Source organism: Argiope bruennichi, chromosome 2 (genome assembly GCF_947563725.1).
Source record: "Argiope bruennichi chromosome 2, qqArgBrue1.1, whole genome shotgun sequence".
Taxonomy (NCBI): Eukaryota; Metazoa; Arthropoda; class Arachnida; order Araneae; family Araneidae; genus Argiope; species Argiope bruennichi.
In genome coordinates this window covers 70029585-70050229 of record NC_079152.1, presented here as the reverse complement: position 1 = coordinate 70050229, position 20645 = coordinate 70029585, and the positions used below count along the sequence as shown (strand labels likewise).

At 30.1% G+C, this 20645-nt stretch overlaps 1 protein-coding gene across 1 annotated transcript in view; it reads right to left on the bottom strand.

Moving 5' to 3' along the window:
• LOC129961601 (ephrin-B2a-like) overlaps positions 1-20645 on the bottom strand; it is a 537603-nt gene that overhangs the window by 144147 nt on the left and 372811 nt on the right. The gene's annotated exons all lie outside the window — the stretch shown is intronic.

The window sequence follows — 20645 nt, the reverse complement described above, 5'->3', positions numbered from 1 at the left end:
CTTTCCATTTTTCTTCCTTTCTCCTAAGGAATTAGATTATTTTCTTTAGATTATTATTAGAGCAAGATTACTTTCATACAAATAATAATAAGTAATAATAGTGGAATTGGATTCTAAATATAATTCATTCCCAAGTTAGCGAATCTTTATGATATTTACATATATAATAGAATTCTAGCAATAAATGAAACTTGAACAGATTTTAGAATTGTGCTGAATTTTACTATTAGAATTTGTTTTCTAACTAATATTTATTTCTATAAAATCCAATTTTCTTGTTAATATTTACAAATATTCTCTTGACATTTATTTTGTTATCTGGTAATTAATTTAGATATTATTAGCAGATCGAAAATTCGTTGCTGTATTACTGATGAAAAAATGTTTTTGTTATGCACAGTGAGGTTGGTTTTGTGTGGTTTATTGGCTATACTGCGCCAATCAAATGGGCACAGCGGGGAGAAGATAGCAAAAGACAGTTCCTTTACTCATAATCGAATTCAATAATATTTACAATTAATTTAAATATTTCGGTTTAAAATGATGGCAAATTTCCTTGAATAAAAAAGATGCTATTTAACAGGCAGTGATTTTTCAGTCATGTGTAGAAAAGGCCTTTAATTAAAATTTAAGTTTATTGCTTATTGAATGAATCAAATACACAGAAGAGATCTGGCATTTTTATCATCCAGAAATGATACAATTTTATATTAAGATACTAAACAAATTTCTTTTTTTAATGCATACTAAGCAAGCAATATTCTTTTGTTATATAAAATCCAATACAACCGATTGCGCTGTTACGAATTATTCAGAGAAAATCATGAATCTATGATTGATATAAGATTAAATCAATAAATAGGCTTTATTTCTATAATGTGTAAATCAGATTTTTTTACTAAATAAATAGATTTTATTTTCATGATGTATAAGTAGGACTTTAGTAATCCTTATTTCAATTTTGACGAATCTAAATCACTGCCTTTGTTTCCAAAGGATATTGATTTCATAGAGCTATATGCGTTATATGTCATCATATTGGGATAAATTTGGGTTATGGAAATAACGGTGGTAGTCAAAGTTAGTAGAAATAACTATGACTGCAGTGGTAAGGTGAGGACAAGTGGTTCTCTGGAAGGGTAAGATTTTTTCGCCCAGCAATGATATTTCTCTTTAAAACCCAATTCCAGGACATCCTCTGAGACTAGCCCTCTCGGCATTTATACCTCCCCCTGTCTTATATTACTGATTGACTGACACAGAAACTTAGTATTTTGTGTGCATGTGTGTTTGTGCGCGCGTGTGTGTATGTGTGTATTAGTCTTCCTGTCTTATTTGGTTTGATGCATTGAAATACATATATTATTATTTTGTCCAAATTGCCAGCAATTTTGTCTGAAAATCCTGACTGTCTGAAATATTTGTTTCGAATATGCTGATTTTATTTGATTTATTTTCAATTTTTCCCTCAGATGATAGTGAAGAAAATACTTTGACAGAAGCAAGTTATATGAGTCAGATTACATCACAGTAATTTCCCATCGAAAAAATTGCATGTTACCTTTGTCGCAGCATAACCCTGAGGGTTGCCTGACCTTGGTTTAAAACCTAGCAATAAATTCCGAAATTTTTTCGATCACTTTTTGTTTGCGGTTTCCTTCAAACGAGACTAAGATGACAATTAAAAGGAAAGGTAAATAAAGTATTCAGAAGTGGGATTCCGTTTCTTAACATGATATGCATCCTGCTGTCAAAAAGTATCCGCAAGTTCTATATCCAAATTAGAATTCACCTCCATGCTGCTGGCAACTAACCACCAAAAATGGAAAATACCATATCTAACACGTCAGGGACTGAAATGAGAACGCTTTGCAGGAGATCCGCTTGTTAAGTCATTCGCCTCGCTCTCTGTTACTATCTCTTTCAGGAAATACCTCAAAAGCAGGACACACGTTCAGCTGACGAAGAAAACCATTGTGATATGGCAGTGCTTTGAAAAATCTGTCCTTCGAGCCGAGCTTTAACACCTCTAAGTACAACATTTTTGCGAACAAAGGTCAGTATTGGATGGAGGTTAAGTGCTGAAGACTGTCGCGATCTTAGACGGTAAAAGCTCCAGAAGTTAAAAAAAAAGAAGTTTTCTTTACCTTCTAAGGTTTTATTCCGCTATCACATGTACTTTAAAAGCATGCAGATAAGGATGATGGAAACAAGTTGGGTGTGTGAGCCTGTCCCCGTGGTGCTAATCTGGAAGTTTAGGGGCCGTACTCAGGAGCTGTCACTAGAAAAGCTAATACTTCAATTTTACAATCATCTTTTTCTGAAGATACCTTTAAATGTCTGAAATGTTTGTAAATTAGGTTAGATTGAATGATAGTTATTGAATACCATTCGGTGAAGACAGACCTGCTGACTAAACTATTCCCTTGATCGTTGCTCAATGTAAAGCATGATTCAAAAAAAAAAAAAAAAATCTACTTATCTATTCTCTATGAAATTTTTCGAATTCTAAACTGACTAACAATGACTTACACTATGCTACATGCTCAGATTAAAAAGGGATTTTAGTACAATACAAAGGATTTACATCTTTTACATTTATAACATAGCATGTTAAAGTACTAGCATAATGTAAAATTCTGTACATAGTAAACGATATAAATCTTTCAATAATATACTTGAATACTTTTCCCATCTGATTTTGATTAAAGAACTGGTTATAAGAAAAGCAAAACCAGCAGTTGTTTCTTAATTTTATAGTCGCCATGATAGATAATATAAAGTAAAATTTTGAGAGGAATTTTAAAGCATTCGTTATTTTTTGGCAATTATTATTCAATGATTGATGCAAAGCTTTACTGAGAACTCATAAAAATTTCAGTGGATTTTTTTTTTTTATTTATTTATTTTACACTAATGACGTATTGCTTGTTTGTTAGAAAAGAAACGAAAAATAATATTCAAACATTTGTGATTAAATTATTTTAACTTTTCATCCAGCAATGAAGATTAATCCTTCCAACATCAATTTAAAATTACATTTTATATAATAATACAATCGAGAATATTTCATATTTTTCCTAAAGATTCTTCAGTAAAAAATATTTTATAGAAGCAAAGATTCATAAAAATTCTATCCAATACAATTAATAATTTATCGTTTTCTAGAGATCAATCATAAGTAAAAATTCAAGTTGATATTTTATAACAAAATACAAGTGACGTATTACCGAAATACAGCATGATTTCTGTCCGTACCTTAGGGTTAAAAAAACAAACGATAAAATTAAATAACTATTATATTAACTAAATCGTGTTATTAACAAAGCACTCATTAATAATGTTGAAAACTAAATTATATTAAAATTTATCATTTAAATGCATCAAATTCATAATCAGAGCTATTTAGTTGGACATATGCCATATTTTACTTACATTTAACTGTAGTAGCTGGTTATTGGCTGATTGAAGTGTTAAATATATCAAAACACAAGTGAGGTATTGCCGAAATATATCGTGATTCCTGTCTGTACCTTAGTGTTGGAAAAAAAAAAGCGACGAAATTAAATACCGGTCGTATTAATCACGGCGGGACCGGGATAGCCTGGTTGGTAGGGCGTTGGATTCGCATCCCTTGGGTTGCGAGTTCGCACCCCGCCGGCCGAAGACTCTACGTGTGTGTGGTGGCTGGCGCACGTATAAATCTGTCGTGGTCACAATGGCCTCCATGCCAAGAGTAATACCACTAGGGGTACTGGTTCAGAGGTAATCATTCTCTGATTCAGGTCGAAATTACGATCTGTGGATGAATGAACGAAATACATTAATGAAGTCCGTCCCGTTGAAAGGGTTGTGACGTGTGAGTAGCTAAGTAGTATTCTTGGCCCTGATTGGCCATAAGTCGCAACACAACAACATTAACTATGACGTGTCTTTAAACAAAATATTCATTAGTGATGTTGTAAACTAAAATTCATTAATTACTTTTAAATACATTATGTTCATATTCAGAATGATTTAAATAGCCATATGGCACATTTTTTTCTTACATTCAACTATAGTTGTAGCTAGCTATTAACTACTTGAAGCGTTAAAATAGAAGGAACAACTGGCTGCTTGAAATGTTAAACAAATATCACTTATCCGGTAATTATTAATCAATATAATAAATACAAGCTTTGTATCAAAATTATAAATTTATGTCACATTTTAGTTCAAATATATGAAAAGATAAATCGATTGTTAATTTATCTGTTCTTGTACATAACATAATAATATAAAAGCACAAGTTAAATAAATGAAGCTTAGTATGTAAGCTTGACACAAAAATCAGAGATCTATTTCAAATTTTGAAGAGTAACCGTCGAGAGAACGAGGCTCAATTACGTATTTGATTCTTTTCATTATACCACGAAAATCGATACAAAATGTGTACATTGTATTGTCTGTGAATTTAATTTTCTACTTATCTGTTTTAAAACTCTGCTAATAAACAAAGAGGAAAGTGTGCGTGTCCATTTGCCTGTGTGTTGGAGCTCTACAGGCCAACACACACAAATGTGTTATGCTGTTGTTTTCGCGTCCTCTTTGTTATATAGTACTAAAATTGTGTGTGTATTTCCCCTTCCTCTAGTGTTCATTCTCAAATAAATAAATAATGTTAAAAAATTAAATGATTTATTTCATGAAATTGTTCGTTGCTTTGTGTGATTTTTCTTTTATTTGTGAGTATTTCATGTTTTATTGAGGGAGTTTGCATTTTCTTTGTCATGCAGTATTTGTTTCACGCCTTTTTTTTATTCTCAAGCAAATAAACAAACAAAAATAAAGGGAATGTGACAAAGCCGGAAAGGTAACAACCCCACTAATTTATTTTGTTTTCAATGAATAGCGTTAGTCAAAATTTCTTATTCTATCTCAGAATACAAACAATCCAAGTTTCTTTTTACTATCCTCATTCGGAAAATTGTTCTAATTTGCAAAAATGTTTTAATTTCAACAAACATGAAACTTCCATTCTCCATGTTTGTTTTCAATGATTAGTTTTATTCGAAATTTCTAATTTTATCTCATTTTAGTTTCTTTACTAGGAAATTTACTCTAATTTGCAATTAATAAATGTTTACTCTAATTTGCAAAAATGTTTTAATTTTACTCTAATTTGCAATTAATAAATGTTTACTCTAATTTCCAATTAATAAATGTTTACTCTAATTTCCAATTAATAAATGTTTACTCTAATTTGCAATTAATAAATGTTTACTCTAATTTGCAATTAATAAATGTTTATTCTAATTTGCAAAAATGTTTTAATTTTACTCTAATTTGCAAAAATGTTTTAATTTTACTCTAATTTGCAATTAATAAATGTTTACTCTAATTTCCAATTAATAAATGTTTACTCTAATTTGCAATTAATAAATGTTTACTCTAATTTGCAATTAATAAATGTTTACTCTAATTTGCAATTAATAAATGTTTATTCTAATTTGCAAAAATGTTTTAATTTTACTCTAATTTGCAAAAATGTTTTAATTTTACTCTAATTTGTAATTAATTAATGTTTACTCTAATTTGAAAAATGTTTTAATTTAACATGAAATTTCATTCTTTATATTTTCACAGAAATAAAAATACAACGCTCCATTGCAAATGCTGAAATACGTATTAACATGCATAAATCAATTTGCTTAGAGTCTCTGTTCTGCAACCATTTTACTTATCAGACATATCGAAATATTATACTCATTAGAGACAAACTTGATCGTGAGAACCATTTGTACGAAAGGAAACTAAAAAAGATCCTGCAGGAAGAAGACATTTACAACAAGGGGGAAGGGGGGTGACAAGCGGCACAGTAGAAAGCTAGATACCAGAGGAAGGCATTTGTCTGTTTTTACAGTTAGGCTAATAGCACCCCTCTCAGCTAGACGGTCTTCCTTTTGTCGCCTATGCAGCCTCATTGCTGATTACAAAGTGATTCCGACCAAAGATTCTACTCTAGATATTCAGGGAGGGGAAGTGTTCCACACTACTCCCCCACTCTCTTTTGTTTGATTTACAGCTCCGGGGAAGGGGGGGGGAGATAAGGTGGCAAGCAAATAAAAAACGCTTCCATTCATTCGGCTAAAAGGGAATGGTCTTGGACGAAATTCCGGCTTTTTTGAATCACGGGATTCTGCGAAAAATCCACTGAATAGATGTGTTAGAATTGCTGGGGTTGCGTTTTCATTTCATTTTAATGATTGTAGTAGATGTGTTGCTGTAATGTGAGGATATGCAAATAATAGTCTTTGCAAGTGAATGGTTTCGGAGAATTTGGACTGGAAATCTTTTCGAGTCTATGTCAAAAAGAAAAAAAATTATATTCAAGACTCATTTGGATTCATCGCGGAATTGCTGGGTCAGTAAGTCATTATAGTTGTGGACGATTGTGGAATTTTTTCCGTTTCGCAATTTCTGTTCGCGCTTCAAAGAATGTTATTTCGATATAGATAACGACTGTTTGCCAATTATTTTAAAGAAATTCATTCACTCTATCAATTAAAGTCAAAGCGATTGAATAGCAACCATGTACGTGGGAAAAATCTACACATAGACAAATCTAAATTCTTAATAGAACTAAGATTAAGAATAATTATTTATTCTTTCAATAAAACTACACATTGATGTTTTACGAATGAATAAATTGTGATCCGACGACAACTGACCCAAATTAGAAGTTTCTTTTTCTAATGAAATTTAATAATCACTATTCTGAAATTCCATTTTTACCAGTAGTAAACTTTAGCATTAGATAGCATATATTTATACGGTCCTCTTTTTAATTAACTGATCGATTTAATTTCAAATTTCAACACATTTTTTAAATTTAATCATTATGCTAATAATTTATTTTAAATTAATTTAATTCTTATATGAAAATGTATACGCTCTTATTTATTATAATTCATAATTGTGTGGCATCCATGTTAATACATAATATTATTTTAAACTAATGCTCAGCTTTTATAAATATTTCCATAGCAAGGTAAACGTAATGATTAGATACTTGATAATATTTTTTTCTATTAATACACAGCTGATGTTATATAATTCATAGAATTTTTATATTTCCCAAATTTATATATTTAACGACAGGGTAAAATCATTTTTTTGATCAATTTAATAATAAAAAAAAAATCATTTTTAGCCTATTGGCTATAGACAACTGTTTTATCTACTTAATCGGAAATCTACCATGATTATAGCAGGAATTTTCCTTTCCGTTATAATATCGTAATTCTTCTTATTCTTCTGTATTTCTTAAAATACCGCTATTCTTGTATTACCTAGCATTCAGCAATTCAAATCTTGTATTACCTAGCAAAATTGTATTACCTAGCAATGATGTCACAATTGCGTCGTGACAAATGCAGCTGCGCATGTCATTTAACATCTATATAAATTTTGTTTTGCATTAAGCATCGTGATTTTTACTTTAATGCAAGATTGCGTCGTAAGTCCCAGTATCAAATCACTATTGCGTGTTTTCCATATGCCACATGAACAAAAATTGAGCTTCTTACTCTTATGATTATTTCAGTAAACAAAAAAATTATATTTGCTGAATTCACACTACTTTCAAAAATAAATAAATAACTGATTTTCAAAAAATTTTTACATTCTACAATTTGTCTGAACAGTACTAATTAAATAGGAATCAAAACTCCCTAGAGAAACATCTTATTGATATTGAAGTATTCTGAGCTTTAATACTTTCTTCACTGGTTATGCTCTATTTTACATAATGAAAAAAAAAAAAAAAAAAACATCTGGTTTAAAGCTTTTGATCTAAATTTGTTGAATAGAGTGAAGCACAGTTTTATACGCCTTTTAAGACACTGACATAAAAGACGTATCGATAAATGAAAAGACGCATAAGCGAAATTTTAATAACTGTAGTTTTTATAAATTCAAGACAACTAATCTAAATTCTTTCAAAAGTAACAATTTAAATATTTTTAATAGTACTTATACAGTATTAAAATTACATATTATTAAAAGCAATAATTAACAATAAATCAATTTTCAGATTTGAATATCTTGAGTGCACATTAGTATTTCTATATTAAATGCATATATATAATTATACTTCTTAAGATAATTTAAATCTTGATTAATTTCTTAATTTTATCTTAATTTAACCCATATTAATTTCCTGATCCAATTCCCACTTTATTTTATTAATTCAGCACGCACTCTGTAAAACTGCTGAATTCAGTAGGTTCTCACGCTTCGATTGAAGGATAGATGTTTTCCTTTAAAGATATCTATCAGAGTAAAAACCATTAAAGAGAAACATTTTGGTCTCGTTTGCTCTTCTGCTTTTGTATCGCGTTGTAGACTGACATATTTCTTATAACTTATTCTTTATATGTAAATTATGCATACAGTAGTGAAATAAATAGAAGCTTTAAAATTTCAGAAGTTTTTTCTATTCGGTCATGCAATTGCTAAAATATATTTACATACATATAAACACGATTTACGTGCTTGCAGTTATAAAGTATATATTAAAAAAAAATATTGTATTCTTTAACTTGATAATTATCTGTGAATATTAAATACAGCATTAAAGATCGTATTCGGCTTTATGAATGTTTTTCCGCTGGTATTTTGACAAAGTAAAATCAACGTTTTTTTCATTGGAATCCTTTGCATCTTTAAAAGAAGGTGGAATTACTTCTACACGTCTTTTTACAACATTGATCAAATTAGCGCCAAATAATTTGTCTTCATCAAAATCATCTAAACAACATCTAAATATACGAAACGTGATTTTAAATGCCTTTAACCTTTTCTCAATTCAGCCTATCAGAACTCATTGCGAAACATGGATTTCTGCACAGGTCTTAAAAATGGAATTAAAGCTGATGAATGGAAATGGTTGCAAAGCAGATTAACATTAAGATGAGGGAAATTCTTCATCTTGGTGCATTCGTTTAAATTAAGAATCAAATATTCTTAGATGTTTTCCGATAAACAATTTAAGCTTCCACATTTCAAGCATCAAAGCATTCGAATTCCTCGCGATATTTGTTCCTTCTAATGAGAATAAGAGGGAGGCATTCCTGCTAATTTCGGAAGTCGAGTTGAGTTGATGAAGACATGGGGTTAATCAAGTCGAGGATCTTCGGCTCTAATTAGAAGGATTGAATTTTAACGATATTAATTAAATATGCAGTTGGAGAAAAAACAGGCATTTTCAAATCTCATTGTGGATGGAATTTCTGTAATTAAACTCTAAATTCTTCAGGTGAACATAGTTTTGCACTTTTGCATTGTTTTCAAGCCTTTTGGAATCAGCAGTACAATGCGATATGCATGGTATTTCGATCGGACAAAGGAAAATGTGAAATTTATAAATATTGGGGAATTTTATAGTCAAGTACTTGATTCTGCAAATGAGCAATTTCTTTTCTTTTTCAAGTTCTTTGGCTTCCACAGTGTAGCACATGATGCCTAAATGAATGGATATTATGGTATTCCGACATTTCCAAGCATATAGCGTATATATTTTGTAATTAGACTATGAATTCTTTACAATAATGTAATTTAGAAGCTTTGGAAACCAAACTTGGCATAAGGCTCTGTGCAAATTCTTTTAAGACAAAATGTTAAGAAAGCGATTAGTGGAATAATATACATTGAATAAAATCCTGCTGAGATGCAGTAGGTGAGAAAGTACAATTGTCCATATTTTTCTCAAAGGAAGAAAGAAAAAGAATTCGATATATGTCGTTGTTCGACATTCTAAATATAGATGGTTTGTCCGACACAAATTGTTTGTGTGCATCGGTAAGTACTTTTGACATCAATTTTAGGTAGTACCTAAATACTAAATATTTATAATTATTATTTCAATTTTTGAAACCAATTTTAATTAATGGCGGAGAGCATCAAAAGGACTAGGGTTAGCTTTGGCTAACCCTAGTCCTACATTAGAAATTTTTCTCCTACATTAGAAATCCTACATTAGAAATTTTTCTCGAAATAAAATCGCACATTTATGATTATAAAAATGTGGACAATCAACAAGCATCCGATACCCTATGGGATATTTGGAATGACAAAGCCCTCATGGAAAAGGTAAAACATTCCTTCATGTCAGTTAGATAGATTTTCCTAACACTATTAATTATTTAAGATTTAAATATAAATACCTTTTCATCTAATATAATTCCTTAATATTTGAACTTCCTTAATATTCACCAATGGCAGCTTTAATGGCACTCCTATAAAATGCTTGGTCACTTCTCGATCTTTAAATATGTTTGTAAAATCGTAATAATCCTGTTCTAATTTTTTGCTCGCTCAGACCAATCTGGCTAATTTAATTTTGATCAAGTGAAACATTTCAATATTACTTAGTTACATCAATGCAAACATGTGAACGTCAGAAGATAATATTACTAAATATTTCAATAATATTATTAACAAAATGAAATCTTCATTTATAAGTTCTTATTCATATTTAAAAAGATAAATAGTATAATTTGCTTATCAATAAGAGGATTAATTTGAACATTATACAATGAATATTTTATGTAATTTTTTAGAATAAAGCATACATTATATTTTAGTATCTTTTTCTTTTATGGTCAGAAAAAACACATTTGATTGCATATAAAAACTGCAATTAGAAAGAATTTTTTTTTCTCAATTAAAAAATCCTCACGTTGTTAAACATTTAAACAAATTATATATAGAGAGAACTTCAAAGGCGAAATAATTTCTGAAAACTTTAAATTTTTTTACATATCCATTTCGTTTCTTTGCATCCGTGACTTTAATGCAACACATATCAATTTCATCAAATCTTCTCCCAGAGTTCTCTATCCTAATATTTGCAAATCTGTTCAAAGAACAGTGGAACCTTTGAAGAAAATGTCGCCCTCCGATCTTCAACTTCCACATAAAACAAATCTGAAAGCAAAACATCCATTAAAAGCAATAATGAAAAAAAATCCCCATTCATCCACCAATATTAACCTTTGAAGTGTATTTGAACAAAGATTTCCCTACTTTCGTATTTGAATCTCTGGTTCATTCGCTCGCTCCGAGACGTAAAATCACACCACGATAGTTGACGAGAAAATTATCATCTCGCCTCTTATCCAAATCAGAAATGTCGCCAGTGAGTTTTTTTTCTTTCTTTCTTTCTTTTTCGCTTTTATTTCTTTAAAATTGCACCGGATAATGAAATGTTTGACGACAAATGCGTTGAGTGAAGGGTAAGGTATTGGACTCCAATTATTTTCCCGTCTTTGACTGTCAGATTTCTTTAATCATCGTTTCAACTTTCGTCTGCAGAAGATTTGTTTTCGTTTGAACACCTTTTCTTTCACGAAAAAAAAAAAAAAAAAAAAAAAAGGGAAAATATTTTTTTTTCTCTGTTCTTTCCATGAATTAATTTACTTTTGTTGCAGTGTGTGTTTAGCTCCCTTTTAAAAAGAATATTAAAGAAGAAAAAATGGAAATGGAAAATTGGCGAATTAAATTTCGAAGAATCGTACGAGTAACAATGGCAACAAGTTGATGATAAAAATCAGACTTAATTTCCCCAGTATATTTCTTACATTTTATTAATTTTTAATGAGATGGATTCCAGCGCGTATAAAATTATAAGATTATTAGCATATATATACAAAAAAATGTGTGATAAATTGAAAATACTTTCAAAAGAAATCTAATTAAGAAGATTTTTTTTTCACAATACGATTTCGTACATGCTATATTTTGTTTTTATAATTATTTTTTATATTTTGTTAGGACAAAAATTAAGAATTAAATGTTTCTGAGGAATTAAAATGGTTTAAATGTTCACTATGATTTTTCCATTTTTAAAATTATTCTTTTCTAAAATTTTCATGCCATTCATCTACTCTTTAGATTCTGATTAAAATATCATCTTTCTATCAATTAATAAATACAATATCATTCTTTATATAACAAAAATTTATAATATAATTCCCCCCCCCCCGTTATTGACTGACTAACTCGCAAGTCAACATCTCTTTCAAACTTTGTATCAGAATATTTAGATACATTTAAAAAGTTTGTTATTTCTTTCTCATTTTTATTTAAAAATATTTTTAGAATGTTTTTTATTTATTTATTATTCGTTAGATATTGAAATCAATTCTCTTCAAGAAGACCTGTAATTAAATATTTTGTTATTGTAAATGGTCATAATATTGTAATGTTCCCCGTTACCCAGTACTGATAAGACATTTACAGCCAGCTGTGTCGTCGCTGTTACTTACTAAACTCCTCGAGATAGCCAGATGGTGGATCTTTTCACCTGGGTGGTCTCGCATCTGTTCATTAGCGACTACAGTAAAAGACCACATGTGGAATTCCTCGTCCAAGAGGTATTGATAGTACCTTCAAAGAGAAAGGGGTGTCTAAACATCTGGATGCTAGATGTTTCTCTTTGTGAAAGAACCTTCCCACGACACACTAGCGCCGCTGAGAGAGCATATTGCTGAACCCCGATTGGCCGAAAGGGAGTTCAAATGACCAATGTAAATTAAGAGGCGGAGAAATAAAGTGCGGAGATTTTTTTTTTTTTTTTTTTTTTAGGAGAGAGGAAATTAATTGCAGGCGGACTGTTGGACTACGCCCACGAGTTTGGAGTCCGAGAACCAACTGAGTTTTAAGAAAGCCTTCGATTTTGACTGTTGTGTCTCTTACTACAGGTGTAAATAACTATTATTTAACCAAGATTAGAACAAGTTGCTCTTTTGTATATATAGGGCTGTAAAATAAAGAATTGTCTGGAAATTCTGCTTCGTTATTTGATCAGTCTAGATCGAGACATTACAATATTTGCTACTTTAAACTGTTTATGTCAGGATTAAATTAAAATCAATAAAAAAGTTATTTTTTGCTTTAGAAAGTTCAGGAAGGATAAAGGAAGGGGTTTAATATGCGTTTTGTCTAAGGGCGCTTATAGGTCTTACTACAGCCTTGCACCTGAGATGGCAGCTCATTTATGAAATAGCTGTTTGAGTGAATTGAAATCCTAATGGTTCATTTGTAAAACAATTAGATCAGATTGCATAAAGGAAAGAAAAAAAAAAAAAATGCTGCTGGTACAGCATTAGAAACCGTAAGAAATATTCAGTAGCGTGGTGAAGGCAAAAGGATCCAGGGGCTTAATATAGTTGTTTTTCGCCTCCTCTTTGTATTTCACTTTGTAAAAAAGTTATAAATGAATATAATATTGTATCTATAGCGCCCAGGAGCATATTTCCTACTAGGCAGAGTTAGCAACTGCCTAGTGCCGACAGACTTAGTTGAGATAGAAAACAAGTTGATTAAACATATAGTTTACCTGCCAAATAAATGAATTTGTAAAAAAAAAGAAGGGGGAAAAAAACTCTAAGAATTGCAGAAAATTAGAATAATATAAATACTTTGCTATTATGTGAGTATAATTGGCAAAGTTCCTATTAACTTACTTATTGCAGTATTTGTAAATACTGCAATAACTAAGTTTCTGCTTACTTAAAATTCTGTGAATGCCCAGCAGTTTTAAATCATAATAAATAAATGAAAACATATATATTTTTATTAAGTTACTAAAATAAATCAATTAAATGTTGCTTTAATTAAAAATATGAAATTGCATCAACTTGTTTAAAAAACGAAAGGCCTCATAATATATCAGAAATGCTGAAATCTGTTACTAATGGCACCCATTTAAAACCGTAGATCGGGACATTTATAACTTATTTCCTCTCCATGACTATGCCATTATAACTACAATTAACTGCAACTTTATCCAGCTTTAAAAATCGCATTTAACAACACTGCACTGAAGTGCACAACCACAATTAAATGGTTTTATTAAAATTCTTGCTGCTAATTATTTCCTCAAATAAATGCATTTCTGTAATTAAAAGCAAACTAAGTTTTCCATTTCCAATTCAGCAAAATCTTAGCCATGGCTTTTCTTTTAATAAAAGATTCTGCTTCTGAGACTGGCTAGCCGCGGCCGGAAAATTCCTTGTTGACAGGAAAGTAACATTTTAAACCTCAGTCACATAACTCAAAGGAGTTAACTGACTGACTCCACAAGATGCGGTAAGAGTGCCCCGCTGAGAAGAGTTAATACCCGTGGCATTTCCAGAAAATCTCTCGGCATAACTTTCCGGTGAGACGGCTTTTGTTCGAGTGCTTCTGAAATAAAAATAGTTATGTATTTCGCAGAGTACTTCCATATAATTGTCTTAAGCTGGTGGGCGTGTTGGTACGAAGATTTATGTTAAGATGAACAGGGAGATTCATGTTAATTCTTTTGTTAGAAACACAGACCGCTTTTCTAGTGTCAAATTTTTTTTTTATTGCCCTGTGCGAAAGAATTTTTAAAATTCAAATTAAGAATGTTTTTCAGAGAACCATTTAAAAGCATTGGCTCTTCATTTCATGTAAATATTTACTTCGTGACAGTCCTCTCACTTTTTCTCTTTTTTATAGAATCATTTAAAATTTAAATTTCATTTTTTCTCGTGGTTTCTCAAATTTCTTTCTCGGTAATATTTTGTTTTTTAAGGAATTAGCCAAAACGTGAAATGATTTTTTTATAAAAAGGAAAATAAAAAGTTTTATGTATATTATATTTAAAAGTTGCAGTAATGCGTAATTTTAAGCTCTTTCAGTTACTTTTACTATAACTCCTGATAGGCGTAATCAGTAATTATATCCTTCTCTTAATTATAATTCAGTAATTATCTGTAATGTTCTGTTATTTATGAATTGATAGGTCAAATAAAACTATGAAAGTAAAAAATTAGATGTTATTAAACAAAAATTGCATAAATTTTGTAGAATATTCCATCTTTCAAAAATAAAAAAATCATATTTCATTCGAATTTACTTACCGTGATTAATATAAAAAAATACCACAAAAGAATTATACATAAAATAACACTCTGAGATAAAGCATTGTTTTGACATAGAATGGCCGCTTTAAATCTACCTGTCATAATTATAAATATTTTTAATTAAAATGTTAAAAACTTTGATGAACATTAAATGTAAGTTACGATTTTTTAAATATGAAAAAACTTAAACACTACTTCAGAGGGAGGTGTTATTCTGTCAAACCATTGCACGTCTCAAAATAAAAAAATTTTTAAAAAAATAATATGTAAAAAACCCGGTTTAAAAATATTGTTTGAAATATTTTTACTACACAAATACGGTTTATTAGATTAACTTTATTTGTATCAGTGTCCCGTTTTAAAGCAAAATAATGATTATCTTAGGAAGGACATCATAGTTTCGAAAAGTGTTTAGATGACAATAATTACATTCCAAACGACATCTTGCCTGAACCTCAAATGATGTTCAAGGCATAGCATGAATTTCGCATCCCCATTCATAATCAGTTTCTTAAGAAGAGTAACGGGCACACAGAGCATAGTTCTAATTTTTCTCCCTCTCATTATATTTGAGTTTAAAATGATATGTATTATATTAGGTATGTATGTTCTAATGCTTTGTATCTCTATGGTACCCCTAAGATCCTCTAGAACAGCTAATACCTCTTATTCGCTACCCAATGCAACAAATTGATTAGCCCTAAACAGAGAGTGAATTTTAATGGTCTGTTGATACAACGTTTATATTAGCCTTCAAGTAAAAGTTTAAAAAAAATCTGCTATAAAACATTTGTACTGAAGTGAAAGAAGCAGCTAATATCTAATATTAAAAGAAAAAAAAAAAAGGAAAGACTTCAGCAAGCCAAAATTGCGATAAACAGCCAAAAGTCGCCGAATCCTTCGCTAGATCCATCTGTACATCAAACCGACGACTATACTTTTCCTTCATTTTCGCACCTTCCGGGTTGTCAGACGCAATCAGTGACACTGTATCTCTCCGCTGGGGGCAGGAACAGAAGGTCAAAGCACAAAAGAGATGAAAAACTTCCCAATTTAGAGATAACAGAACGTCGGGCCAATGAATTTATACTTTATTGGCTCGCTGTAAACGAGCCAATTGCTCAGTTTTGCGAATGGTACTTGTCATGGTCTTGATACTGTATTTTATCTAGTAGCTCGACACTCCATGGCAGGCAGCCACACAATAATTCCTCCTCTTTAGGTGTTGGGGATCATTATTCTTAAATTATTGTAGACATTCGGGTCGGAATTTAGGTTAGCACACGATAAATGTTGAGAATTCGGATATAATTTCGATGTTGGTGATAACGGAGACGTTTGTTGTAAAGCATATTTGAACTATAAATTCGATATATTGTTTTGGTGCTTCATTTTTTAGCGTTGATATACTAAAACCAATTTATAATAATAAGTTAGTCAATTCAATATATATATATATATGCTGTTTGTTTCAAATTACCAACATTACTAGCCCAATTAGGTACATTTTACACTGTCTCTAATAAACAAAACCTACCATTAAAATATCACTAATTTGTAACTGAAGTAACAAAATTGCATGCAATTAAGTAATTCTCCAATTTCGAGACAATTTTTTACTTTTTTCCAATTAAATCTCTTTTCTTCCAATTCGCGGATTACATATAATCGTTATTTATAAGCATTGCGGCAAAATGATAATTACATGTAATGCTTTAAAAGAATCGTCCGCCGAAGTATATGAAGCAGTTGAAACGCGATTTTTTAGTAATGTCGACAACCAAACTGAATAGAATAATTGATATTGAATAGAATATTGATTTCTACTTTATTCAAAGCAAAAGGCTTTTCTTGCTTTTAGAACATTAATTTTTCCCCCAATAGAATCAATTCGAATTTCAGATGAATAGTTTTTTACAATTTCCATTATTTCCAATTTAACAGAGATAAAATTATTTATTTCAATATTTACAATATTTAAAATTACTCTTAAAACATCATCTAATCCTGTAATTTTTCATTAAAATGAATATAAAGTATTGCTGTATTTTAGACCTATTTTTCTTATTAAACTTTTATAACAACCACTTATTTAAAGGGGTTTTTTTTTTTCTCCCTTGTTGGTAAAAAACGCATTAACTTGTCTTGCAAAGAAATAATAATAATAAAAAAAATAATATATTAAATAAATTTGCTTATTTATTTTATTGTAAATAAACTACATTTTTAAAGATAAATTTTAATGAAAAATTCTTTAATAGAATGCTATAAAAAAGGCTTATTAAAAAATAAATTGACTAATTATGGATAATTATTTAAGATGCAATTTTTCTACACTATTCTTCGTTGAACAGTTTAAATCGGAAACTGCAAATCGGTTTAAAAAATATCTTTGCAAGGTAGATTACATTATCAGTTATTTTTTAAAAAAATAACAGATTATCTGCTATCTATTATTTTTTAAAAAACAGGCCTACAAATTTAGAAAGCTCTGCATTTGTTTCTACCGGGGAAACTGACTTCTATAAACAGTTTCTTCAGAGCAAATATATACAAACTAAACAGTCTTTCTACAAAGATAAGCTCTGACTTGTAACTGTCGAGCCTAGGATTTTGACAAAAGTAGCTTTCTTAACCCACCAGCAAGGTAATAAGGGAACGACAGCTGGCTTCTGCTCGTCTAAAACCAACACAGGAGTTTGAAATCATACCTTTTGATCTTATGTCGCCGAAAATAAAACTATCCTCGCGCTTTCACAAATTTCGAAGTTAATTCTCATCTTAAAATGTGCATGTCGAAAAAGTGAACAAGTTTTTTTGCTAATCCTATTGAAAATTTTTATTATATAAGTATTTCAAATTTTAGTATTAAATAGAAAAAAATTGTAAAGCCTGTTGTGCTTAATACAGAAATGAGCTCTTCAAATTAAATCATTTATTGATAGTATTTTTTTCTCAAATCCCTAGTAAAATGATTAAAATAAACTATCAAATTGAAAACTGGACATGATTGCGTAATTAAGCATCAACTCCACAATAAACAAACTGATTTCACAAAATTTTATAGAAAAAATGATACTAATATGTTTTCTCCAGTTACGAAATAAGTGTAACAGTTTGTGTACAACTACTGAAAGTGTTTCGATTTCGACAGATTTTATAACTGTAATTTTGATTACGTATAGTTTATATAGTATAGTTTACACATTTATAAGTATAATGGTAAGAAACCTATCAAATGGTTATCAGACTGTATCTGATTATATTAATATATATATTTTTTAATTGGTTGAAGAATGGTTTGTTGGCAATCACGGATCTCAGAAAAAATAAAAATAAGAATTTATTCATTGAAAGCTATTGCAATGGTGCGAACTTTACCCTCCGGACAAAGAAAATTTCATATGCATCTATCAATGCTTGCCTAAATATTCATATGCATAGCCAATAATAACACCATCATGTATAAATAAATCTGATATAAAAAATTATTGTTTTTGAAATTACTATAACAACATACGAATCGCACGTGAAAGAAAGTAATCACTAATTCTCATTAAGTCGTTATTTAAAGATCAATCTTTGAACAATATTATTTAATAATACACCAAATTAAAGAAATATAAAGTTTAAACTGCTAAAAAGGTATCCGTCCTGAAGACTTTAACAAAGGTCACCTTCATGCAAAGACTCAAACCAGGGATTTTTTTTCGTTTTTTTTTTCTGTCAGGGGTCTCACTTTGAAGAAAAAATAATCCGGCTTGAAGACTTTATCTGATCTTGTAGATGTAGAAGCATTGGCGCTCTCTAAACACAATGTTTCTTCTTTTTAAAAGTTTTTGACTCTATAGTATGATTTCATAAATATTGTTTTTTTGATTTTTTGTTTGTTTGTAGTTTCTTAATAACACAGTTAAAGACATAGAGATTTTAATATTCATTATGAAGAAGGTCGGGGCTCAGATGAATTTGATGAACAAATGCTTTATTGCTTTGGCCCCCTCTACGTGGTAACCTATTGGTGAAATCAATTCTGTTTCAGAATAGTTTCTTGTATTAGAAATTATCTGACTTTTCCAATCTCAGTTCTTTAAAGCCGACTCTCAAGACATCTGTTTTTAAGACTTTATATTCTTTACTGTTGATATTTATTAGATTTAATATTGTTAGTGAACCAAATTTTAGATATTTGTTGTAATAGGCCATAGCAGATATTTTCCCCGCTTTTGTCCAAAAATTCCGATTGAAACACTGATAGGAATAAGGACAGAAACAAATGCTACCAATGAGACAAGAAAGCAAAGGATTATCTGCCAGCATTTGTGGCGAAAACGATCTGAAATTTTCAATTTCAATTCTTTGAAGTCAATTTTCAAGACACGTGGGTTTTTTAAAACTGAATATTAACTTCATGCTGGTTCAGTAGATTTAATGTTTTAAACGAAAGATATTTTTAAACATTTTTTTCTGTTGTAAAAAAATTGTCAGCCCTTTTTTTCACATTTTTTTTTCCATAAAAAGGCGACAGAAAAAAACAAAACCAAAGGTCACTGACAGGGCAAAGCAAACAAGGGATTGCCTGCCTACTCTTGTGACTTGCGCGGCATTGAATAACATTTCGTCGCTGCACAGCGGTGGGACAAGCTCCATCACATATTCAATCTTATCGAAACATTCCATCGAATGCGACAGAAACACTGTCTTTAGACTCCATTTAACGACTCATTTTTGAAGGAAAGACTTGCGATCACGCCAGACGATAGTGTCATTCACGCTGGAGTTCTTCAGCCCCAAGTCATCTCGTTTGCGGCCGGCTATTCCTCTCATGCTGGGTTGTTTAATAAGTCGTCATTTTTGTTGAAGTTAGATCATTGTGGCGGTGAAGTTCCTCTTCTTAACCCCCCCTCCCCCCGACATATTTTGTCTTCTTTTTTAAAATCTAATCCATTTCCTGTTGGTTATGCTCTGAGTGATGGGGCTGTTTTGGAAGTCGTGGTAAATACGTCTATTTTGTATGTAGCAAATGAAGAACGAAATGTGTCAGCCTGAGTTCACAGATCAAGGTGCTTTCCACCAATTTTCACAGATTCGAAAGAATGTAAATATTCTTTTTTATTTCTTAAAAACAGTGTTAACAGTGATTGAACAAAGATGGTAAACAATGTTTAAAGAGATATTTGAGTAAGATTTAGCTTGGTATGGAAATTCGCAGAATTCGGGAGAGTGATGTATATGATGTAATAATATATTTTTGAATAATGTTTTATGCAAAACTAAGATTATTTTGTTCTATAAATTCAAACTTCCCAATTGAAAATTATTGATAGATCAAAATAAAATATTTTTTAAAAAAAGCTGATTATGTATCATTTTATAGGCAAGCAGAAATAAGGATCCAAATTTTGTAGCAAGGAATAGAGAATTCACATTTTTTTAAAAAAACTTTTTAGACAAATTTCGAAATACGGTTATATTCTATTTCTGAATTACAATTTAATTAGAAATTCAAATTACATGGCATGTAACTAAATAAAAAAGCCAAACATCAAAATAGGCATAATGTATTTCAGGCTTATTATTTGATAACAAATAAAAAAAATAATTAACTTAAAATTTTTCTTATTTCCACCGCTAATCAATTTAAATTAAATCTATAAATTATAATATGTTTGAAATAAAAAATACTTTTTGATTTTATATGTGTGTGTAAAC